General features: G+C 38.8%; 1 protein-coding gene and 1 pseudogene across 3 annotated transcripts in view; both read left to right on the forward strand.

Annotated features, from left to right (window-relative positions):
• The window catches only part of STRN3 (striatin 3), a 113,035-nt gene that overhangs the window by 8,403 nt on the left and 78,789 nt on the right, over nt 1–25,843 (forward strand). The window lies entirely within an intron of this gene.
• LOC103083745 (heparan sulfate 2-O-sulfotransferase 1 pseudogene) lies at nt 9,505–10,575 on the forward strand (annotated as a pseudogene).

Raw genomic sequence — 25,843 nt, forward strand, 5'->3', positions numbered from 1 at the left:
CAGACAGTTCCCACATAACTCCTCCCCCATCAAAACCTCCCCCAACATCAATAGTTCCACTACTGTGGTACATTTGTTACAATTAATGAACCAACACTGACCCATTATTATCAACCAAAGTCGGTGGTTTACATTAGGGTTCACTCTCTGTCTTGTATATTCTTTGGGATTTGACAAATATATAATGACATGCATCCACCTTTATAGTAAATAATTCTTTCATGCCCCTAAAAATCCAGTATGCTCCACCTGTTCCTTCCTCCCTCACCCAAACCCATGGCAGCTACTGCTCTTTTTTTTGTTGCTTTGTTTTTTTGTTTTGTTTTTGCTTTTTTGTTTGTTTTTGGCTGCGCTGCATGGCATGTGGGATCCCAGTTCCCCAACCAGGGATTGAACCCGCACCCCCTGCAGTGGAAGCATGGAACCTCAGCCACTGGACCACCAGGGAAGTCCCAACTAGTGCTCTTTTTACTGTCTTCCATACTTCTGCTTTTTCCAAAATGTCACGTAATTGGAATCATACTGTGCATAGCTTTTTCAGGCGGCTTCTTTGACTTGGTAGTGTTCATTTAAGGTTCCTCCTTAAATGTCTTTTTGTGGCTTGATTGATCTTTTTAGTGCTGAATAATATTCCATTGTACATATGTACCACAGTTTATTTGTCCGCTCACCTGTTGAAGGACATCTTCAGTGCTTCCACGTTTTGGCAATTATGAGTAAATGTCGACGTTCAGGTTTTTGTGTGGATGTATGTTTTCAAGTAATTTAGGAGTTTGAATACTGGATTGTATGATGAGAGTATGTTTAATTTTTTTAAAAACTGCCAAACAGTTTTCCAGAGTGGCTGTGTACCTTTTTTGCATTCCCACCAGCGGTGATTGACAGTTCTTGTTGCTCTACATTTTGTCAGCATTTGATGTCAGTGTTTTGGATTTTAGCCATTCTAATAGGTGTGTAGTGATATATCGTTTTAATTTGCTATTCCCTAATGACATAACAGTGTTGAACACCTTATTTGCCATCTGTATGTCTTCTTTGGTGAGGTTCTGTTCAGAGCTTTTGCCCTTTTTAAAATTAAATTCTCTGTATCACCTCCCTCTTGACATTTACTTTGTTTTGGGATGGAATGGTGTTGGGCCTTGTTTCCAGTCATTTATGAGTAATTGTTCGGTAAATGGCAGTCATATTATTACTTAAAACACATATATTTACCTTAAAAAGTACTTTAATGACTTAAAGGAATGAGTAATTATAATATCAACTTGCCTTTAGCTGTCCTTCCAGTGAAGCTACCAAAGGCAATGATTAAATTTATTTTATCTGGAGATACTTGTAAAGTCTCTAACTGTAAGAGAGTGAGATCTGTGGTGGTTCCAAAACCTAATAAATAATCATAATCACCTGGGATCTTTAATAATACAGATTCCCACATTCTATCCCTCGTCATTGTGATTCAGTAGTTTGAGGTAGGATCTGTGTTTTTAAAATGTATAGCTGGTGATTCTGATAATCAACCAGGTTTGGGAACCTGCATGATCAAAGTCTCTTAACGATTTGGTGTAATCCAGCTCTCCATCCCCTTTCCCTTTAACGTTGTCATTCCTCCTATTGATATGTTAAACTTGAGCAATATATCACCCCTTCTCTTCACTCACAATGGCTTGCACTGTGTATGATTACATCGTTGCACTTTTTTATTTTCATTTTCTGCTTTCCAGTAAATTGAAGCTACTTGTTAACAGGAACTTGCTGGTTTTGCATATGCTGCGAATTTTTGTTGGATTCAGTTGAAACACCCTGTGGTGTTTGATTACATAGATGAAAGCATTACATGTCCATAGAAAGAACTATTAATAATAGTACCTGTTAACATTTAATGAGTGCTTTCTGTATGTTTGGAATCATTCTAATTTGTATATCATCCCTAAGTCATAGATAACAAGTATTTCCATTTTAGAGAGAAGGAAACACAGGCAAGAGTTTAAATAACTTGTTCAACATAAAACAGTAAATAGGTAGTGAAGCCACGTGCTGCCATGCTGCCGAGTTGCTTTTGTCTGATACCTTATGCCATCTTAAGGTAATATTGGTACCTGGTGTTCATTGGGACCACCTTGGTGGTAAAGAATTGTAAACAAATGACTAATGAATAGGGTCAGTGTCACAAGATTTAAAAGGCTATATATAAGTGAAGTAATTATAAATGTGTAGTGAAATTTTGGATCATGTTTAGATAGATTTTGTAAAAAAGGTTTAAAAATTCTAACTAAAACATTTTCAAACTCTTAATTTTATTTTTTGAATAGTTAATGCATGGTTCAAAATTAAATCTTGTACTTACCATGAGCCTGTCTACCCTTAGTGTCTTACATTAGTAACCACTTTTATTAGTAGTACTATATGTATCCCTCCAGTGTTTCTTTATGCAAATAGATATAAGCAAGTATGTATGTTGATTTTCTTTCCTTTCTGATACAGCAGTTTGTAAACTATATACCTGTTTTTCACTTTGCTTTTTCATTTAACATTTTTTGGAGATTATTCTGAGTCTGTTAGTAGAGAACATTCTCACTTTTATAACAGCTGCATAGTAGTAGTATTCTACTTTGTGTACACGCCATAGTTGATTTAATTACTCCACTATTGCTGAATGGTTGTGTTAAAGTTTCAGAAAACATTTGTAACTGTTCTTAAATGTGTGAGCAATCAACCAGCCTTCTGCCAAAAATAAACTCTTATTATATTGCTTTTTTGTTTTGTAGGATTATAATATTAGCAGTTAACAAAGCATTATACAAATTCGTAATTTTTTTATTTTGTGGCTTGCACTCAAGTCTGAATTAGAGGTCACAAATGTTTTAGCTGTGAAAGCCATTAGTTAACCAGTTTCATTTAAGCTGTAAGTGTGTTACTGAAATCCTGAGGAACAAAGGAGTGAGAAAGACAAAACAAAAAGATGAAATAGAAAAAAAGGGGGGTGGGGTGGATGGGAAGAGGAATAAAGGCAGTGATAGAGAAACAGTGGATGGGTGTGACAATATGCCACCAACAGTTGTCTCAGATAGTAAAACTATTTCAGAGTGGCCTAAACTGACATTTGTGTTTTTGCTTTTTCCCAGAGCTTTAAAAAGTGGACCAGGGACTTCCCCGGCAGTCCAGTGGTTAAGACTCCATGCTTCCAATGCAGGGGACGTGCGTTGGATCCCTGGTTGGGAACTAAGATCCCACATGCTGCCCGGAGTGGCCAAAAAAAAAAAAAAGTGGACCAGACTTCCATAAGCTTATATTTCATAAGAGGGGGGGGGGGTGGGGTCGAGACTCTAGAAAGTATATAATTATGAATCTTTATACTTTGCGTATATCACTGCACCCTGGTCATTTTCTTCTTAATATTTAATGTAACTTGTAATTTTAAAATTTGTCTACACCCCCCCACGCACACTTTTAAGATTGATTGTAAGCTCTTTGCGAGGAGGGACCTGTCTTTTTGTAAAAATTAATGTATACCCAGTGTGACAGTAAAGGGTCTGGCACATAATAGGTGTTTGCTAAATATTTATTAAATGAGTGAAGTTGCTGAGGATGTTCAATTAAGCTGTTAGATATGAGAAACTGAATTGTAATTTTTGTAGTACCATACAGAAAAAAGCCCACAGGATAGAGATAACACCAGTAGTAAATGACTACTCTTCCCTCATCCCCTCATTTGATATTGGAATGAAACCAAGCTTTCTGGTTTTCATTATAAGGTATTCAAAATACTTTAGTCCTGTCTCCCCCTTGTGGGAAATAGAGTATAAGAGAGATCACAACTGCAGTTAAAATGAATCTGTGCTTGGGATTAATGCATGGGGGTGGAGGTTACTTCTTCCCCTCAAATAGTAATGAATGATTTTTATGAAGAATATTTGATGACTAGGCAATGCTTATGATAAACTAAAAAGCAGAGTTCCATATTATGTGCTAAATCAGCTATGTTAAAAATTATATTGAACAACCCAGTACAAATGTTTTAAAATACCTTTGTGATTTTGGGGTGAGGGGATTATTGGCAACCTTTCTATTTTCCCTATTAAAAAAAAATAAAAGGCCCAGCAAACATAAAGTAGGTATTTTACTGAAATGGATATTTCAGAAATGGAGTGTTTATTTTGTTTTTTTGTCTTATTGTTTTATTTATGGCTGCATTGGGTCTTTGTTGCTGCGTGCACGCTTTCTCTAGTTGCAGTGAGTGGGGGCTACTCTTCATTGTGGCGCACGGGCTTCTCATTGTGGTGGCTTCTCTTGTTGCAGAGCACGGGCTCTAGGCCTGCGAGCTTCAGTAGTTGTGGCTTGCGGCCTCTAGAGCGTAAGCTCAGTAGTTGTGGTGCGTGGGCTTAGTTGCTCCACGCCATGTGGGATCTTCCTGGACCAGGGCTCAAAGCCGTGTCTCCTGCATTGGCAGGCGGATTCTTAACCACTGTGCCACCAGGGAAGCCCCCTGGAGTGTTTCTTTATGTACATATATATAAAGAGAGAGAGGGAGACACAGATGAGCAGACATCGTTGAAAAATACTTTATCATAAAACAGCAAGTTGAACTTAGTATTTTTAATGAGTTTATCTTTTCCCCATTTTCTTTTTTAATTGATTTCTTTAAAAACTTACAAATACCGTGTTTTACTCATGAAGATTTTTTGATGTTTTAAATTTTTTTGTGGTTGGATTTAGTTGCTTTTATTTATTTTGTAAATTTTTACATTAGTGTTTTTTATTTTTTTAATTTATTGCAGTGTTGGGTCTTCATTGCTATGAGTAGGCTTCTCATTGTGGTGGCTTCTCGTTGCGGAGCATGGGCTCTAGGCACACAGGCTTAAGTAGTTGTGGCACATGGGCTCACTAGTTGTGGCACACTGGCTTAGTTGTTCCACGGCATGTGGGATCTTCCCAGACCAGGGCTCGAACCCATGTCCCTGCATTGGCAGGCACATTCTTAACCACTGCGCCACCAGCGAAGCCCTTTACATTACTTTTAATTCTTAGTTATTGTTAAACTAATATATGGATATTAAGCTACAGAGATGTCAAAAATAAAGTAGTGCCTTTTTGGTAATCTTAATCTTCTCGGAACAGCAGTGCATTTTGGGTGTATATCTTTTCAGAACTTTTTCTGTACAGTAGTCTCCCTTTATCTGCAGGGGATACATTCCAGACCCCCCCAGTGGATGCCTGAAACCATGGATATAGTACCTTACACTATATATGTTGTGACGGTTTATCACACCTCTTACATCTCCATACCATATTTCAGTATAGGTAATAAAGTTAGTTAAATCATTAGCTTTTACGTTTTTGTGACCATGTAAATAATATTTTTCCGAGTCAAGTATAACAATTTATATATAATATAATTTGTGAGTCAAAAAGTATACTGTGAATACAGTTCCTTTTCTGCACAACTTTTTGTTTTTCTTGGAGTTACTTGCCTCCATTTTTTATTTGTTTAGTTTTCTATGTATCTATTGCTGTTTTTTCAAAAGGTGTTAAAAATCTGTCGGGGTTTTCAAACTCAAGCACATCACATCTGTTGTTAGTTCTGCCTCTTGTATGGAGGGATTGGAGTGGGGAGAACTTGACTTCAGAACTGTCATTCTCCTTGCTCTGATCTAGACTTGTTCTTAAGACTTGTTGTAGAGTTATTATTCTGTAACTTCTGTACTCTTCAAAAAGGGAATCCCCTGCACCCCCACCCCACCCCCTTTCTTTTCCCACTGGCTCCCTTTCTGCCTCCTGCCTTGGCTTATTTAGTCCTTCGTTTGGCTGAAATATGTTATCTGGTTGTTTCTTGAGAAAAGTTGCATAGGAGGTAAATTTTAGGGACTTGTATCTTTTTTTAGAAATCTGTATTTTTCACACTTGATTGGTAGTTTGGCTGGAAATGTTTCCATCAGCATTTCAAAGACATTTCTTTTGTATTTGAACTTTCAATGTTGCTTTTGAAGAGTTTGATTATATAAATTTATTTATTTTATTTATTTTTGGCTGCATTGGGTCTTCGTTGCTCTGCGTGGGCGTTCTCTAGTTGTGGCAAGCAGGGGCTACTCTCCGTTGTGGTGCACAGGCTTCTCATTGCAGTGGTTTCTCTTGTTGCCGAGCATGGGTCTAGGCGCGCAGGTTTCAGTAGTTGTGGCTTGTGGGCTCTAGAGCGCAGGCTCAGTAGTTGTGGGCTGTGGGCTCTAGAGCGCAGGCTCAGTAGCTGTGGCACATGGGCTTAGTTGCTCCACAGCATGTGGGATCTTGCCGGACCAGGGCTCTAACCCGTGTCCCCTGCATTGGCAGGCAGATTCTTAACCACTGCACCACCAGGGAAGCCCACTGTTCAGTTTCTTGATCCTTTTTTTTGTATGTGATTTAAATTTTTTTCTAGGTATCTTTTGTTTATATTGGTGGTGTTAAATTTTATGAAAATGCATATCGTATCAGGCATTGAGAGAATTCTTTTTCTCCGAAATCCATTATTTCTCAGTAGAGGGCACTGTGGGCATTTAGGTAGTACCATTTTTGTGTTTGACTGTATTGTGCTTATGGGGCTTTGAGCACCCTGGCTCCCAGCACTAAATGCCAGAATAACGCACTAGTTTTGGGGACAACTAAAAATGTCCCCAGACATTTCCAAACACCCCCTCGGGAGAGGCAGTACTAATCTTTTTTGAGAAGGGTTATTGTAGTCCCGAGTCCTTAGGGCACTTTTTTGTTCAGTTGATGATGGACCTACTGATTTAAAACTTTTCTTGTTTCCTGATTTTCTCTTTTTGGTCTGTTTTCTGAGATACTTTCTTCAACTATATTTTTCAATCCTGTTATCTTGAATTTGTAACCATATTTTCTTATTTGAATTTTTAAAAAGAATGGTATTGTTTTTATTTAATATATATATTTGTTGTTGAAGTTTTCTTTCCCTTAATTGTCAGTTTTCTCTGAATTTCTTGTTTTTCTTTTGCTTCCCTTCTTTCTTACCTCATGCTGCCCTCACATATTGGTGACCATTGACTGTCTGTCTGTATTTAAAAGTAAAGTACTGGGGCTTCCCTGGTGGCGCAGTGGTTGAGAGTCTGCCTGCCGATGCAGGGGATACGGGTTCGTGCCCCGGTCTGGGAAGATCCCACATGCCGGGGAGCAGCTGGGCCCGTGAGCCATGGCCGCTGAGCCTGCGCGTCTGGAGCCTGTGCTCCGCAACGGGAAAGGCCACAACAGTGTGAGGCCCGCATACCGCAAAAAAAAAAAAAAGTAAAGTACTGTAAAGGCTGGATGGTAGCTGTGACCCTTTTTGCCGCTTTTCTTAAAACTCATTTTCATTTCCATTTTTTCCAGAATGGCCTTCTTCCTAATATTAGTTTTTAAAAGTCATTGACTGGAATTTTAATCTTTCGCCTTTCCACAGGCTTGTTTTCTTAAATCTTTAACTGTTTGTAATTGGTTCTCTCAGTTATTATTCTCTGAGTTCTTGTATAGACTTCTTTCAGTCTCAAATGTCCATCATTGTCATTTTTTCAAATTATATCTATATAGAAATAATTTACTATTCTTGTGTTGCATTTTGTTTAGAGGCTACCTGCAGGATAATATTCTGTCTCTGCTGAACTTTTGGGACTCTAGTTTTCTTTAAGTCTTGTTAGTTCTTTCCAGAATTTCTTTCTTATTTCTTATGTCTTCCATTTGTGGTCACTTTCTCCCTAGATTCTTATTTCCAGTTTACCAGCCTTACATAAATTTTAGCTCCTTGACTTTTCTTTAGTTGTTCCTGTAGCCATACTGTATCTTTCTGGTTTGTAGTGTCCTTTAGTTCTGTGCTGTTGTTTTCACTGTTTCTGGTGTCCTTAAATACTAGTTTTTGTAAACCAGGTTCCGTTTTTTTTTTTTTTTAAGTCCCCTTCTCAAAGCCAATGGTATGTCAAACCTTTAGCTTCTGTTGTGCTGTCTGGTATAAACAAATATATTGCATCTGGTATAAATTTCTTTTTATTTAAATTCAGTCTCTAAAGAAAAAAGTTGTTTTTTTTTTCTTTTAAAAGTAACAGTATGTCATTTATACTGCCCTTTAATACATATTAAAATAACTGACCTTTCCCCCCAGTTTTTTTTTTTTTAATTTATTTGGTTGTGCCAGGTCTTAGTTGTGGCTCACCGGCTCCTTGGTTGTGGCATGCGAACTCTTAGTGGTGGCATGCATGTGGGATCTAGTTCCCTGACCAGCGATTGAACCTGGGCGCCCTGCATTGGGAGCTCAGAGACTTAACCATTGTGCCACCAGGGAAGTCCCTCCCCCCCCACCCCAATTTTTTATTGTGGTAAAATACACAACAAAATTTACCATCGTAATTTTTTTGTTGTTGTGTGTGGTATGCGGGCCTCTCACTGTTGTGGCCTCTCCCGTTGCGGAGCACAGGCTCCGGACGCGCAGGCTCAGCGGCCATGGCTCACGGGCCCAGCCACTCTGCGGCATGTGGGATCTTCCTGGACCGGGACACAAACCCATGTCCCCTGCTTCGGCAGGCGGACTCTCAACCACTGCACCACCAGGGAAGCCCCATCTTAATTATTTTTAAGTATACACTTTAGTGGTATTAAGTACATTCATATTGTGCAACCATCACCACAGTCCATCTCCAAAACTCTTTTCATGCTATAAAACTGAAATTCTATACATATTAAACAATAACTATCCCCTGTCCCATTAGTCCCTGGTAAGCATCGTTCTACTTTATGTCTGTGAATTTGATTGCTCTGGGTACCTCATGTAAGTGAAATAATTCAGTATTTGTCTTTTTGCGACTGGTTTATTTTATTTACCATTATGTCCTCAAAGTTCATCCATGTTGCAGCATGTGTCAAAATTTCCTCCCTTTTTAAGGGTGAATGATATTCCATTATATGCATTACCACAGTTTGCTTACCCGTTTGTCAGCTGATGGACACTTGGGTTGCTTCCACTTTTTAGCTATTGTGAATAATCCTGCTAAAACATGGGTGTACAGATACCTCTTCAAGACTCTGCTTTCACTTCTGTTGATATAACTGATTTTTACTTGTTAATAAAATTGATATATTCAGGGGCCGAGGGCGGTGCAGCTGCATCCGAAGCGCTGGTGGAGGGGAGCACGGCCGAGCAAAGGAGGGAGGGAGGGAGGGAAGGAAGGAAGAGAGGGAGGCGGGCAGGCAGGCGGGCCCGGGTTTGGGGAGGGAGGCGAGAGCCGGGCAGCCGCTTTGCGCTGTGTTTGCTGCGCGGGCTTTTGTTGGGGCGGCCGTGGCGTAGGCCTCCTCGGCCGAGGAGAAGCGGTACCGGCGTTATAGGTGCTGGCACCTGGGGGCGGGGGACTGGGGAGGCGAGAAGGGGGGTCGCTGCGGTGGTTCTCTTGCTCTAGCGCTCTCCTTGCCTTTCTCCTGGCTCGGGCTCCTCCCAGCATCTCCCTTGCCTCCTGGGCCCCTATCCCTGCCCCCTGCGGTATGTCTTGATTGGGAGCAGCAGGTTTCATGGGGCTTCTCAGGATGATGCCGTCCAAGTTGCAGCCGCTGATGGTGGTGGCCTTCGCAGTGGCTATGCTCTTCTTGGAGAACCAGATCCAGAAACTGGAGGAGTCCCAGTTGAAGCTAGAAAGGGCTATTGCAAGACATGAAGTTCGAGAGATTGAGCAGCAACATACGATGGATAGCCCTTGGCAAGATGCAGCTTTAGATGAGGAAGAGGACATGGTGGTCATTTATAACAGAGTCCCCAAAACTGCAAGCACCTCTTTTACCAATATTGCTTATGATCTATGTGTAAAGAATAAATACCATGTTCTTCACATCAACACTACCAAAAATAATCCAGTAATGTCACTGCAAGATCAGGTGTGCTTTGTAAAGAATATAACTTCCTGGAAAGAGATGAAACCAGAGTTTTATCATAGGCACCTTTCTTATTTAGATTTTGCAAAATTTGGTGTGAAGAAGAAGCCAATTTACATTAATGTCATACGGGATCCTATTGAGAGGCTAGTTTCTTACTCTTACTTTCTGAGATTTGGAGATGATTATAGACCGGGGTTAAGAAGACGAAAACAAGGGGATAAAAAGACCTTTGATGAATGTGTAGCTGAGGGCAGCTCAGACTGTGCTCCAGAGAAGCTCTGGCTTCAAATCCCATTCTTCTGTGGCCACAGCTCAGAATTTTGGAATGTAGGAAGCAGGTGGGCTATGGATCAAGCCAAATATAACCTAGTTAATGAATAGTTTCTGGTGGGAGTTACTGAAGAGCTTGAAGATTTTATCACGTTATTGGAGGCAGCTTCGCCCTGGTTCTTCAGGGGTGCTACAGAACGCTATCATACAGGAAAGAAATCTCGCCGTAGGAAAACCACAGAGAAGAAACTCCCTACTAAACAAACCATTGCAAAACTACAGCAGTCTGACATTTGGAAAATGGATGAGTTCTATGAGTTGGCACTAGAGCAGTTCCAATTCATCAGAGCCCATGCTGTACAAAAAAAAGATGGAGACCTCTACATCCTTGCACAGAACTTTTTCTATAAAAAGATTTACCCTAAACCGAACTGAGTACAAGGTGTGGCAGTTAGATTCGTGAACTACAACTTTGACCGTCTTCACCTTAGTTCTCAGCTCCACAACTTGGATTGCTGATGGGTATATAAGACAGTTTGTATTAAACCAAGTTAGAATACAGACAGTGAGGTCAAGGAAGTAGATTCTGGCTGATATGTCAGTGGTCTAGGAAGTTTAAGTTTCAGCCTTTTTTTTTTTCCTGGTTAAATTTTGGTGGGAGTTAAACCTCCTGTCTGGACACAACCTACACATCACCTAAAATAAACACATAGCAGGTCTAATTGAAGGCTAAATACTGAAATACAGTTTCAGAAAAAGTTCTGATACTGTTTTTGCTAAAGCATTTTTTTCAACTAACCATGAATGAAGATGAATCCATTTGCTACTTCCACCTTCATCTGGAGGTTTGCATCATACACCACTACTGGATAGTGTTACTAACTGTTTGGCAGTGTGTACTTTGTTTTTGTGAATCACGTCCCATGAAATTTATTGAAATGTTTGATCAAGTTTGCTAAGAATGTTTCTGCTGTAGTTGGAACTGCCCTTATTTATGTTGGTCATTTTAATTTTCTTTGAAAAATGATTATTAGTGTTAAAAATCAATTTAAACCATTATTAATACTGTAAAAAGAATCAAAGCAGTATTTCTCATTCCTCTCTCTCCAATATCTAAGATTGGGGAAACACTTCAAAGAATGTTGACATTGCCTGAAGTTTTGGTTAAGGCTTCCACACATGAATATCAGAAAAATAAGTTTAGTATTTGTTTCTCAGTCCATTATTTGTAAAGGTGTAAACTGAGGTATTGGTGAGTCCATATTATAACTCCGTTAGTGAGCTGTGGTATGGGTAGGATTTTCCTACTTCTGTACTTTTACTTGTAGACTGTTTTAACTAAGGTGCTTTATAATGTATTTTAAAGCATTGTATTTACAAAAAAAAAGGAAAATGCTGTAAATATTGCATATTTTATGTATTTGGACCAAAAGGTTATAAGTAATTAGACAAAAGTGGTTTTGCACCAGTTTTATTATGTCAGGTAAAACCGTCAGACCTGCTGTTCTCATATTTCTCATTTAACTTTACTGTTAAGATAACACTGAAATGAACTTCAATAACCTTTCAATTTTGATACGCAGTACATTATTCATAATTGGGGGCAGTAGTTATAGTGGAAAGAGTACTGGATGAGGAGTCAGAAAACTTGATTTCTTATCCTGGCTCTGCCACTTACCAGCTGTGTGATCTTGGGCGAATCACTTAACCTCTCTCTGCCTCAGTTTCATCATCCTGATATGAGGATGATAATACCTGCTGTACCTACTTCACAGGGGTGTTGTGAGAATTAAATGAGATGGCATGTGAAAGCACTTTGAAAACTAATGCGCTATATAAATGTAAGGTATTATGGAAACATCTTTAACATATAGTTTCATACCATTCGTTTTTTTAACAAAGGTCCACTTAAAAGCTGGTTGAAAAAAGTTAATCTGTTTTGTTTGTTTGTTTGTTTTTGTTTTGTTTTTGCGGTATGCGGGCCTCTCACTGTTGTGGCCTCTCACGTTGCGGAGCGCAGGCTCAGCAGCGGCCATGGCTCACGGGCCCAGCCACTCCGCGGCATGTGGGATCTTCCTAGACCGGGGCATGAACCCATGTCCCCTGAGTCGGCAGGCGGAGTCAACCACTGCGCCACCAGGGAAGCCCTGAAAAAAGTTAATCTTGATATAAATTTGAGTTTAATAAATATCTTCTCTGGAAAAAAAATTGATATATTTTATAGACTCTTCATCTAGTGTGGCACTCTTTTCAAACTCTGAGTTCTACACATTTATTTCTTTTTACTGATCCTTCTAAAGTGTGAGCACTTTTTGTTTTAAGTTATAAGAATGCATGAAATTTTTGTGTACAGTTTTACATGAAATCACATGACTGCTGATTTAAGGCAACAGTGTCCAATAATACCTATCAGAATTTGATTTAGATACTAATTTCAACAGAAATGTGCAGGGCTAGGTACTCTCTGTAAATCTTCAACCCTACCACCTCCCCCTCTGACTCAGCAGGATGTCTTTACCTCCTACTTAACAGAGAAAATAGCAAACCCATCAGATGGGGAGTTCTTTATATTCCTGCTACTAAATCTACAAATTGTACATGTAGACATATATTGTTTTTCTTGGGCCACTCTTAAAATGGGAGACATTTTGTATAAGGCTTATCTCTACTGGTTGTTCATTTATTGGGTGTTTATTGAGCACTCAGTAGGTGTGTGTGAGGCACTGAGGATAAAGCTATAAACAAAGTAAAACTGCCCTCATTAAGGTTAAATTCTAGTGGGTCAAGGAAGAAAATTTTGTTTGTCAGATAGGGATAAGTGCTATAGGGGAAAGGGGATAAGTGAAAGAAAAGTTTGTCAGATGAGGATAAGTGCTATAGAGGAAAGTAAAGCAGAGAGAAGAGTGATAAGGAGTGGATCTGTGTGTAAGAGATTAGTATTTCAAAGGTTCCTTGGGGAAGACATCACTGCTGAGATGAGATACCTTTGTTTCTCCCTTCCTTCTTAACTGCTGCCTTTTGTATTAAACAGGTATCTTTTAACGTACCATTTTAACTTCCTTGTTGTTCTTTTACTGTATTTTTTTAAAGATTTATTTATTTTTTAAATTTTGGCTGCGTTGGGTCTTAGTTGTGGCACATGGGATCTTCGTTGAGGCATGCAGGATCTTTCATTGCAGTGCACAGGCTTCTCTCATTGTGGCCTGTGGGTTTTCTTTTCTCTAGTTGTGGCTTGCAGGTTCCAGGGCATGTGGGCTCTGTAGTTGTGGCACACGGGTTCCAGAGCATGTGGGTTCTGTGGTTTTTGGAACTTGGGCTCTAGTTGAGATACGCCAGCTCAGTAGCTGTGGCTCACGGGCTTAGTTGCCCACTGGAATGTGGGATCTTGGTTCCCTGGCCAGGGATCCAACCCACGTCCTCTGCATTGCAAGGCACATTCTTTACCACTGGACCACCAGGGAAGTCCCCTTTTACTGTGTTTTTGTTGTTGTTATTTTCTTAGTCGTGGTTCTGGGGGTTGTCATTACCATTTTATCTAGTTTGAATACCAATTCAATTACAATAGTATATAAAAACTTTTTTCCTATAAAGCTCCATTCCCTTTCCCCTCCTTTGTGTTGTTATCCTGCAAGTTACATCTTTATCCATTGTATACTTGTCAATCATCTTTCTAATTATTGCTTGATGTTTTTGTGTTTTAAATAAGATAGGAAAAAAAGAGAAAAACACATGTATACTGTTTTTAATAGTTACCTATGAAGTTACTTGTACTGGTGCTCTGTATTTTTCATATGGATTTGAATTACTGTTTAGTGTTATTTCATTTCAGCCGAAGTGCTCCTCTTAGTATTTCTTTTAGGGCAAGTCTACTAGTAACAGTTTACTCAGTTTTGTTGAAGAGGAATGTCTCCTGCAATTCTGAAGGATAGTCTTGTTGGATATGGAATTACTGGTTGACAGTCTTTTCTTTCCACACCACTTTGAACATATCATCCCATTGCCTCCATGGTTTCTGATGAGAAATCAGCTGTTGATCTTGAAAGGATCCTTTATTTGTGATGAGTCGCTTTTTTCTCTTTCGTTAGCTTTCAGCAGTTAATGTGTGTCTGTGTGGATGCCTTTGAGTTTATCCTCCTGAAGTTTTTTGAGCCTCTTGGATGTGTAGATTAATGTGTTTTTCAAATTTAGGAAATTTTTGGCCTTAATTTCTTCAAATATTCTATCCTTTTCTCTGTCTCCTTTTCATTATGTGTATGTTGGTGTGCTTAATGGTGTCCCACAGATTTCTGAGTCTCTGATCATTTTTTTTTTCATTCTTTATTCTTCCTGAGACTGGCTGATCTCAGTTGACCTATTTTCAAGTTTGCTGATTCTTTCTTCTGCCTGCTCGTATCTACTATTGAGCCCCTCTATTGAATTTTTTATTTTATTATTATATTATTCAAATCTATAATTTCTATTTGATCTTTTTTAGAAAATAATTTTTGTCTCTTGAGATTGTCAATTTGGGTGAGACATTGCTCTCATATCCTGCTTTAGTTGTTTTAACAAACTTAAATTAACTGATTTAAAGTCTTGGTCTAGTAAGTTCAATATCTGGGCTTCCTCAGGGATATTGCCGCATGAGCTCACCACCTGTGTGTGTGTGTGTGTGTGTGTGTGTGTGTGTGTGTGTGTGTGTTTAGACTATACTTTTTCTTTGCATGCTTTTAATTTTTTGCCAACTGGACATTTTAAAATAATGTAGCAACTGTACAAATCAGATTTTCTCCTCTCCCCAAGATTGATTAATTATCTATTTATTTATTTATGTGACTTTTTTGGTACTAATACTGTAAACTTTGTTTTTCTGTTGTTTTATGTGGTCACTAAAGTCTCTGCTCAGTTAGCTTAGTGGTTAAAGTAATGAATGGACATAGGTTTCCTTGGATGCCTGAAACATGTAAATCTTCCAGTCTTTGCTAAGGGGCTCTATGTGTATGTTGAGACATGCCTTCAACACTCAGCTAGGCAATTTACAACTCTTAGCTTTCTTTTCTTGCTTGTGCAGAGCCTAAAGGTTAGCCACAGGTGAGAGTTCAGGGCTTTCTCAGGTCTTTACTGAGAATGTACACAGTTTATGTGTGAGTGTGGATTCCCAGGAATATATTGGAGCTTTCCAAAGCCCCCATGGACATCTCATTCCCCAGCTTTTCTTTTTAAGCTTTTTAATTATGCTATTGTTTGCCCCAAATATTGTCCATAATCTCAGGCAGCTGCAGTGTTTTGACAGTTGCTTCTGACTGTTTTTGACCAGAAAGAAGGCTGTTTGCTCTGGATGAATTCAGAGTCAGGCCACATAAAGACAACTTTGGTAGTAGTAGAGTCTTCCAAGGAACCATCAGACATGTCAAATAATGACAGTTCTCTGGGAGTGGGACTTTTAAGAAGATCCAATCCTGTTCTGCCCGCCCCCCCCCCCCAATGGCTGTTGACATTCACTATGACTGCAGGCTGTTGGTTTTCACAGAACTAGGAAGGGGTAGAATGGAAACAGAGTAAATTAAACACCACAAAGCTTGCTGTTCTTAACAAGATTCAGCCATTATTTGGTGAATAAACATTCCCCAGATTGCTTCAATTCTTTGTAATTTTCAGTTCTGAAAAAGTTGATTCTCCCAGCTTTTGCCAGTGTTCTCATTGCTTTTATGAAGGAGAGAATTTCAAGAGGTCTTTACTTGGTAATTCTTGCCGTTGAGAATAACAGTTGCACTTAATAAGGATGTGTGGATTCCTTATTCAAGCTCAGAGGGCTCAAGGAGACTGGGGATTGAGAATTTTCAGGTTAATCAACCCATCTCTCTGTCCCATTTTTTCAGGGTTCCAATGTGTTCTCGTTTCCTATGCAGGCTTTAACCTTGGCATAGCAGACTTATCCAGATTGAGACTTTAACTTTCTTTGGAGCCCTGCCACTCTTACAATTAAATCTTGGCCCTTAGCCTTTTGTGGCCTCCTGCTTTTAAAGATTTTATGCTACCAAAGAAGCTTCTGGCTTTTTCACATTTAGTTTTTAATTCCCTATCACTCATTTTAACCTCTTGTTATATTTTTCCGAAGAGTCAATTGCTTTTAGCAACAGCAACCCAGTTTCATGGTCTTTATAATTACTGTTTTCCTTATATTTCTCAAATATCTGATACACTGCACCTTTTAACTTCAGGGTTCGGCAAACTATGGCTTGCTGGCCAAACCCACTCTTGGGTCTGACTGTTTTTGTCATGCCCTATTTTTAAAGAGTTGTAAAACAAAAACAACAAAGCAGAATATGAAATACTATCTGGTCCTGTAAAAAAAAAAAAAAGTTTGCCAACATCTGCGTTCTCTTCCACTGGATAACTACCCAGTTTACCAACAATGGAACTTTTAGCCATTGCACTGCCAGTTTGTGCTCGGTTTCTGTTCTATCATCACCAGTGATAGTGTCCTTTGCCAGCTGCGTGGCTACGTGGATGGTGATCCAACTCCAAAACTTCATTTTAGAGCCTACTTTCTTGGACCATTCTCAAAACCAGTGGCTGCAAGTTGGGTCCCTGGGTATGCTGACTATGATTAGCATGCAGAAATGTTCTTAGGATCAACATCTCTAGAAGGAATGGAAAGGAAGCAGAAGGGGTAAATTGGGCTGTAATGTATTATCAACAAAAGCCACTGTTGCCCCCTTGAGAAACTCTGAAGCTGGGATAACCTGTGGAGTTGTCCAAAATTGTGACAGGGTGCTGGGCCCTTATACGGCTGTTTTGATCAGTCCCTCCTTGAAGGCTGCTAGGGCATGCAGCTGTCTTTAGCTGAGGCAGTTCCTGAAAAGGCCTGACAGGTGAAGGCTGTTTGACAGCAGCTGGACAATAAATCCTTCATTTCTGAAGGGAGGTCTGGATAGCACATCAGTGTCTGCTACATAGCTTTATGTGAGTTCTTCTAATTATGATTTTCTTCTAAAATTTTTTTAAATTGTAACTTTAATGAATAAGTTTTTTCTCATGAGAAAGCTGTAAAATAGAATTCTTTTAAGAACTATATACATTTTTACTCATAATAAGATGGACAATTTTTTCCTAAGGCATTTTTGAAAAACAGCTATTTTAGTTTTGATTTGTGTCATTTTAATATCAGAAGTGTCATCATAGAATTCTGAAATGCTAATCTTAGTGGTTGAAATTTACAACTAGCAGATCTTAAGAAGACATCTAATTCAGCCCTCTCATTTGACAAATGAGTAAGCTGAGAATGAGTGAGCTAAGGGGTTATAAAGCTAGTTAGTGACAAGTAAGGATTCGAATGTAGGTCTCCAAACTCCCGACTAGTATCCGTTTATCAGTATTCCTTATCTTAGTTTCTTATAATAATTTCTAAGAAAAGAGTATTAGGGTTCTGAAACAGAGCAAGAGTTTTTTTATGGCCTTTAAAGTCATTTTGTTACTCCTGGGAACCATGGTAAACAGTATGCAGATGCTTCAGTGATGACAACAGCAATAATAATAAAGCCAACTTTTGGAGTATATCATTTTCATCAGTCCTGAAATCATTTTGGACAGATGAATCTGATTTATTTTTAACCTTTCTGGAAGATGATTCCACAGTTATCTTTGGAAACTTCTTCCTGATGACTATGGGTTATCAGATAATGGAAACTCTTCACTATTTGCTGGCAGGATCATACAGTGAACATACGATTATCAAATGAGGTCTGAAAGTGCTCTACAATTTTAAAATTTAGTCTTTTATTTTCAATGGTAGATTATCTTAAACATGTTCTGGATCACCTGAGTCATAATTGAATACTTTCACTTGATGCTGGGGTTAGGATATGTGTTAGTTTTTGGTGGTGCCAAGTGTTACTGTTTTGATTGTTAGGGACTAATATTAAGGAAAAGAATAGAAGTACTAGTCTTAATGAATAAGATGCTTTTGAGTTAAGTGAAGACCAAATGCTTTTTTAGCATCAGGAATTAATGTTTCATAATAATGTGAAACTGAGAAAAATTTACCTGCCTTATTACCATTTAGTAGTACAGGCATTCCAATCTTAAAGGAAGCTTATGGTGGTTCAGTTAGTGCCATTTTTGTGTTGTGAGCAGAGATTTATTCAGCAAAACCATGCCATTTATTTTTTTAAGTGTTTGTGTTAAATTGAATTTTATTTAGAAGTTTTGTATTTGGTTTTTGGTTTATCTGACTCTTTGTATTTATGTAAGATCTGTATGCATAAAGAGTTTACCTAAAGGTTTATGTTTATCAACTATACTGTGATAAAAATTAATTTTTAAAAAGTTTGTGTTTGCATAGGTTTAAATAATGTTAGGATTACAACTTTTGTAAATAACTGGAAACTGCAGGAACGTTTCTCCTTTTTAAGGGGTCTGTATATTATTGAAGTTTGAGAATGTCTTTCTTCAGAGTTCTAAGTTGATGTTGGGTTACCTAAAAGTACATACTTAATGAAAGTTTTAATGAATGTGCAGTCATATTAATATATGTGTGTGTGTAGGCAAGGAAGGAGGAAAGGGGGGATTTTCTTGTGTAGAAGAAAAATATTATAAATTATAATAATAGGAATTAGGTTTCTTCTGAACAAAGGGTTTGATGCCATTGCCTCCTGGGAGGAAGTTATGATAATTTCAGTCTTCAAAGATTCACTCTGTTTCTCATGCTATATTGAATTCTTTTGAGTGTTCTAACTCTTGAAAAAAATTCTGTAGTGAATCTTGTAATGAAAAACCTGCTAATTTGTTTTGTAAGTTGAAATTTTGTCAGATTGCTATTTAGTAGAGTTTAAGTATTTATGATGGACTAGTCATGATCTACCTGGTAAGATCTACTCGATAAATCTAATTGTAGGTAAATACCTGTTTTGGGGTCAGGCACAACTTGTAGTTTACTCACATTATTATATAATAGGGGAGTATAAATGTGTATGAAAATAATTGTGATGAATTCAGCTGAGTATAGAAGTTTTATTGAGTGAGTACTTACTCTTGAGATATTTCACTAATTTTAATTTATAATCTTAATATCGTTTGTCACCACCATTTTCCTTCTAATTTTCATCTATATGTATGTCATTAAACTTTCCACTGGTCTTTTTTTTCTTTCCTTCCTTCCTCACCCCTCCACCTGCCCCCCCCACCCCCGCCCACCCGCCGCCCTTTCTTCCTGGACTGCTAGTTGCCACACACTGTTCTAAATGCTTGGGATATAACCATGAACTAAACAATCAAATATTCCTGCTCTCATGAAACTTAGATTCTTGTGGGGTCTGAGGGTGGGAGGAAACAAGCAATAACATGTAAAGAAATTGAGAAACTGTGTGAATAGATAAAGAAGAAATTTTTGTTAGAAAGTGATTAAGTGTTGTGGTAAGAGAAAAAAGTAGAGGAGGGTTAGGGCAATTAAGAGTATACGGGGAGGGCTTCCCTGGTGGGGCAGTGGTTAAGGATCCCCTGCCAATGCAGGGAACACGGGTTCGAGCCCTGGTCCGGGAAGATCCCACAAGCTGCGGAGCAACTAAGCCCGTGCGCCACAACTACTGAAGCCCGCGTGCCTGGATCCCATGCTCCACAGCAAGAGAAGCCACCGCAATGAGAAGCCTATGCACCGCAAAGAAGAATAGCCCCTACTCACTGCAACTAGAGAAAGCCCACGCGCAGCAACAAAGACCCAACGCAGCCAAAAATAAATAAATAATTTTTTTAAAAAAGAGTATATGGGGATGTGGAACAGTTTGTAATTTTTAAAAGGATAGTTAGGATAGGTGTCACTGAGAAGAGGACATTTGAGCAAAGTTTTGGTAATAGAGTTAATTTGTGTGAAGGAAGAACTCACTGGCATTGCTGTTAGTAGAAAAGGCCCCAAGGCAAATAGGTGCGTGCTTGATGGGTTCAGAAACTAGCAAGATGACCCATGTGGTTAAGGTGGAGTGAAGTCCAGGGCGGTAGAGTGGTGGGAAAGGATACCTGAGATGTAAAAAGGACCAGACAATTAGGACTTTGTTGGCCATCATAAGGATTTGGGCTTTTATTCTGGGTAAGATGGGTAGCCATTGCAGAGTTTTGAGCAGAAGTGATGTGTCTGGCTTTTTGGGGGGAGGAGTGCACTGGCTGCTGAGTTGAGAATAAGGTGTGTGTGTCTGTGTGTATGCATGTATCTCCCATGCTTACACAAGTGCATTACACTTAGACAACTATATATTATGCAGAGTGTAAATATAAGGTCTATATATTTCTTTAGCCAGGGGTCAAAAGTTGGATTTTAATACTCATTTAACTAGTAACAGAGCTGTTCAAAATCTGAAATCCAGAAGGAGGACAAATTGTGTGGAAGAAAAAATTACGCATATTTTTATCAGTGTGTGAAGAGAGAAGATTAATGAATGTTTAGAGGGGATGTTAAAATTGATAGCAACATTCTTTTTTTTTTTTTTTTTTTTTTTTTTGGCCACGCTGCGGCTTACAGGATCTTAATTCTCAGAAAGGGATTGAACCCAGGCCACTGCAGTGAAAGCGCCGAGTCCTAACCACTGGACGGCCAGGGAATTTTCAATAGCAACATTCTTCATTTTTAAATATTTTTCTTTTAATTCGGGGGACTATAGAAAAGCCTAGAAAAGAAAATGAAAATTGCTTATCTTACCACCCAGAGATAACCATTATTAGTATTTTGGCATTCGGGTATATATGTGTGAGTGATACTTTTAATGTATTTTTGCCTGAACTTGTAAAGTGAAGTATAACATCCACTTAGTAAAGTACTCCAATTTTAAGTATATAACTTGATGAATTTTTACAAATTATACACCAATGTAAATACCACTCAAATCAAGATAATATTGCCAGTGCCCTATATGTGTCCACCTCATTTTCACTTAGTCTCCCCCGCCAACCCCTAGAAGTAACTACTATTCTGACTCTACATCACAGATTATTTCGTCTGTTTTTACATTTTAACACTAATTTTACAGTAAATGTCCAGATTTTTTTTCCACTCAACATTGTATTTTCTCTTTTTTTTAAGCAATGGTTTTATTTTTACTTTTTTTGAATTTTTGAGTTTTATTTGTTTTTTATATAGCAGGTTCTTATTAGTTATCTGTTTTATACATATTAGTGTATATATGTCAATCCCAATTTCCCAATTCATCCCACCCCCACCCCCCCAACACCCCACCACTTTCCCCCTTTGGTGTCCATACGTTTGTTCTTGACATCTGTATCTCTGTTTCTACCCTGCAAACCAGCTCATCTGTACCATTTTTCTAGATTCTACATACATGCATTAATATACGATATTTGTTTTTCTCTTTCTGACTTCTCTCTGTATGACAGTCTCTAGATCCACCCACGTATCTACAAATGATCAAATTTCATTCCTTTTCATGGCTGAGTAATATTCCATTCTATATATGTACCACATCTTCTTTATCCATTCATCTGTTGATGGGCATTTAGGTTGCTTTCATGAGCTGGCTATTGTAAATAGTGCTGCAGTGAACATTGGGGTGCATGTGTCGGTTTGAATTATGGTTTTCTCTGGGTATATGCCCAGTAGTGGGATTGCTGGGTCATATGGTAATTCTATTTTTAGTTTTTTTTTTTTTTTTAACATCTTTATTGGGGTATAATTGCTTTACAATGGTGTGTTAGTTTCTGCTTTATAACAGAGTGAGTCAGTTATACATATATTTTTAAGGAACCTCCATACTGTTCTCCATAGTGGCTGTATCAATTTACATTCCCACCAACAGTGCAAGAGGGTTCCCTTTTCTCCACATCCTCTCCAGCACTTATTGTTTGTAGATTTTCTGATGATGCCCTTTCTAACTGGTGTGAGGTTGATAACCTCATTGTAGTTTTGACTTGCATTTCTCTAATAATTAGTGATATTGAGCAGCTTTTCATATGCTTCTTGGCCGTCTATATGTCTTCTTTGGAGAAATGTCTGTTTAGGTCTTCCCATTTTTGGATTGGGTTGTTTGTTTTTTTAATATGGAGCTGCATAAGCTGTTTATATATTTTGGAGATTAATCCTTTGTCAGTTGATTTGTTTACAAATATTTTTTCCCATTCTGAGGGTTGTCTTTTCGTCTTGTTTGTAGTTTCCTTTGCTGTGCAAAAGCTTTTAAGTTTCATTAGGTCCCATTTGTTTATTTTTGTTTTTATTTCCATTAAGCTAGGAGGTGGATCAAAAAAGATCTTGCTGTGATTTATGTCAAAGAGTGTTCTTCCTATGTTTTCCTGTAAGAGTTTTATAGTGTCCAGTCTTACATTTATGTCTCTAATCCATTTTGAGTTTATTTTTGTGTATGGTGTTAGGGATAATTTCATTCTTTTACATGTAGCTGTCTAGTTTTCCCAACACCACTTATTGAAGAGACTGTCTTTTCTCCATTGTATATCCTTGTCTCCTTTGTCATAGATTAGTTGACCATAGGTGTGGGGGTTTATCTTTGGGCTTTCTGTCCTGTTCCATTGATCTATATTTCTGTTTTTGTGCCAGTACCATATTGTCTTGATTACTGTAGCTTCATACTATAGTCTGAAGTCAGGGAGTCTGATTTCTCCAGCTCCATTTTTTTCACTCAAGACTGCTTTGTCTATTTGGGGTCTTCTCTGTCTCCATTTTAATGGCATAGAGTTGCTCGTAGTAGTCTCTTAGGATGCTTTGTATTTCTGCAGTGTCTCTTTTAACTTCTCCTTTTTCATTTTTAATTTTATTGATTTGAGTCCTCCCTCCTCTTCATGAGTCTGGCTAAAGGTTTATCAATTTTGTTTATATTCTAAGAGAACCAGCTTTTAGTTTTATTGATCTGTGCTATTTTCATTGTTTCTATTTCGTTTATTCCTGCTCTGATCTTTATGATTTCTTTCCTTCTGCTAACTTTGGGTTTTGTTTGTTCTTCTTTCTCTGGTTCCTTTAGGTGTAAGGTTAGATTGTTTACTTGAGATTCTTCTTGTTACTTGAGGTAGGCTTTTATAGCTCTAAACTTCCCTCTTAGAACTGCTTTTGCTGCATCCCATAGGTTTTGGATCGTCGTGTTTTCATTGTCATTTGTCTCTAGGTATCTTTTGATTTCCTCTTTGATTTCTTCAGTGATCTCTTGGTTATTTAGTAACGTTTAGCCTCCGTGTGTTTGTGTTTTTTACGTTTTTTTCCCTGTAATTGATTTCTAGTCTCATAGCGTTGTGGTCAGAAAAGATGCTTGATATGATTTCAATTTTCTTAAATTTACTGAGGCTTGATTTGTGACCCAGGATGTGATCTATCCTGGAGAACGTTCTGTGCGCACTTGAGAAGAAAGTGTAATCTGCCGTTTTTGGATGGAATGTTCTATAAATATCAATTAAATCTGTCTGGTCTGTTGTGTCATTTAAAGCTTCTGTTTCCTTATGTATTTTCATTTTGGATGATCTGTCCATTGGTGTAAGTGAGGTGTTAACGTCCCCCACTATTTATTGTGTTACTGTCCATTTCCTCTTTTAGAGTTGTTAGCAGTTGCTTTATGTATTGAGGTGCTCCTATGTGGGGTGCATATATATTTATATTTGTTATATCTTCTTGGATTGATCCCTTGATCATTATGTAGTGTTCTTCCTTGTCTCTTGTAACATTCATTATTTTAAAGTCTATTTTATCTGATATGAGTATTGCTACTCCAGCTTTCTTTTGATTTCCATTTGCATGGAATATCTTTTTCCATCCCCTCACTTTCAGTCTGTATGTGTCCCTAGGTCTGAAGTGGGTCTCTTGTAGACAGCATACAGATGGGTCTTGTTTTTGTATCCATTCAGCAAGCCTGTGTCTTTTGGTTGGAGCATTTAATCCATTCACATTTAAGGTAATTATCGAGATGTATGTTCCTATGACCATTTCCTTAATTGTTTTCGGTTTGTTTTTGCAGGTCCTTTTCTTCTCTTGTGTTTCCCACTTACAGAAGTTCCTTTAGCATTTGTTGTAGAGGTGATTTGGTGGTGCTGAATTCTCTTAGCTTTTGCTTGTCTCCATCAAATCTGAATGAGATCCTTGCCAGGTAGAGTACTCTTGGTTGTAGGTTCTTCCCTTTCATCACTTTAAGTATATCATTCCACTCCCTTCTGGCTTGTAGAGTTTCTGCTGAGAAATCAGCTGTGTAACCTTATGGGAGTTCCCTTGTATGTTATTTGTCATTTTTCCCTTGTTGCTTTCAATAATTTTTCTTTGTCTTTAATTTTTGCCAATTTGATTACTGTGTGTCTTGGTGTGTTTCTCCTTGGGTTTATCCTGTATGGGACTCGCTGTGATTCTTGGACTTGGGTGGCTATTTCCTTTCCCATGTTAGGGAAGTTTTTGACTATAATCTCTTCAAATATTTTCTCAGGTCCTTTCTCTCTCTCCTCCTTCTGGGACCCCTATAATGCGAATGTTGTTGCGTTTAATGTTGTCCCAGAGGTCTCTTAGGCTGTCTTCACTTCTTTTCATTCTTTTTTCTTTATTCTGTTCTGCAGTAGTGAATTCCACCATTCTGTCTTCCATGTCACTTATCTGTTCTTCTGCCTCAATTATTCTGCAATTGATTCCTTTTCGTGTAGTTTTTATTTCAATTATTGTATTGTTCATCTCTGTTTGTTCTTTAATTTGTCTAGGTCTTTGTTAAACATTTCTTGCATCTTCTTGATCTTTGCCTCCATTCTTTTTCTGAGGTCCTGGATCATCTTCACTATCATTATTCTGAATTCTTTTTCTGGAAGGTTGCCTGTCTCCACTTCATTTAGTTGTTTTTCTGGGGTTTTATCTTGTTCCTTCATCTGGTACATAACCCTCTGCCTTTTCATCTTGTCTATCTTTCTGTGAATGTGGTTTTTGTTCCACAGGCTGCAGGATTGTAGTTCTTTTTTTTTTTTTTTTTTGCAATACACGGGCCTCTCACTGTTGTGGCCTCTCCCGCTGTGGGGCACTGGCTCCGGACCCGCAGGCTCAGCGGCCATGGCTCATGGGCCCAGCCACTCCGTGGCATGTGGGATCTTCCCTGACCAGGGCACAAACTCGTTTCCCCTGCATCGGCAGGTGGACTCTCAACCACTGCGCCACCAGGGAAGCCCAGGATTGTAGTTCTTTTTGCTTCTGCTGTCTGCCCTCTGGTGGATGAGGCTGTCTAAGAGGCTTGTTTAAGTTCCCTGATGGGAAGGACTGGTGGTTGGTAGAGCTGACTGTTGCTCTGGTGGGTAGAGCTCAGTAAAACTTTAATCTGCTTGACTGCTGATGGGTGGGGCTGGGTTCCCTCCCTGTTGGTTGTTTGGCCTGAGGCAACCCAACAATGGAGCCTACCTGGGCTCTTTGGTTAGGCTAATGGCCGACTCTTGGAGGGCTCACACCAAGGAGTACTTCCCAGAATTTCTGCTGCCAGGGTCCTTGTCCCCACGGTGAGCCACAGCCAGCCACCCCCTGCCTCTGCAGGAGACCCTCCAACACTAGCAGGTAGGTGTGGTTCAGTCTCCCCTGGGTCCCTATGCAGACACTACTTTGTGTGTGCCCTCCAGGAGTGGAGTCTCTGTTTCCCCCAGTCCTGTCGAAGTCCTGCAGTCAAATCCCACTAGCCTTCAGTGTCTGATTCTCTAGGAATTCCTACTACCGTTGCCGGACCCACAGGTTGGGAAGCCTGATGTGAGGCTCAGAACCTTCACTCCAGTGTGTAGA

This window comes from Lipotes vexillifer, unplaced genomic scaffold (assembly GCF_000442215.2).
Source record: "Lipotes vexillifer unplaced genomic scaffold, Lipotes_vexillifer_v1.1 scaffold1765, whole genome shotgun sequence".
NCBI classification, from domain to species: domain Eukaryota; kingdom Metazoa; phylum Chordata; class Mammalia; order Artiodactyla; family Lipotidae; genus Lipotes; species Lipotes vexillifer.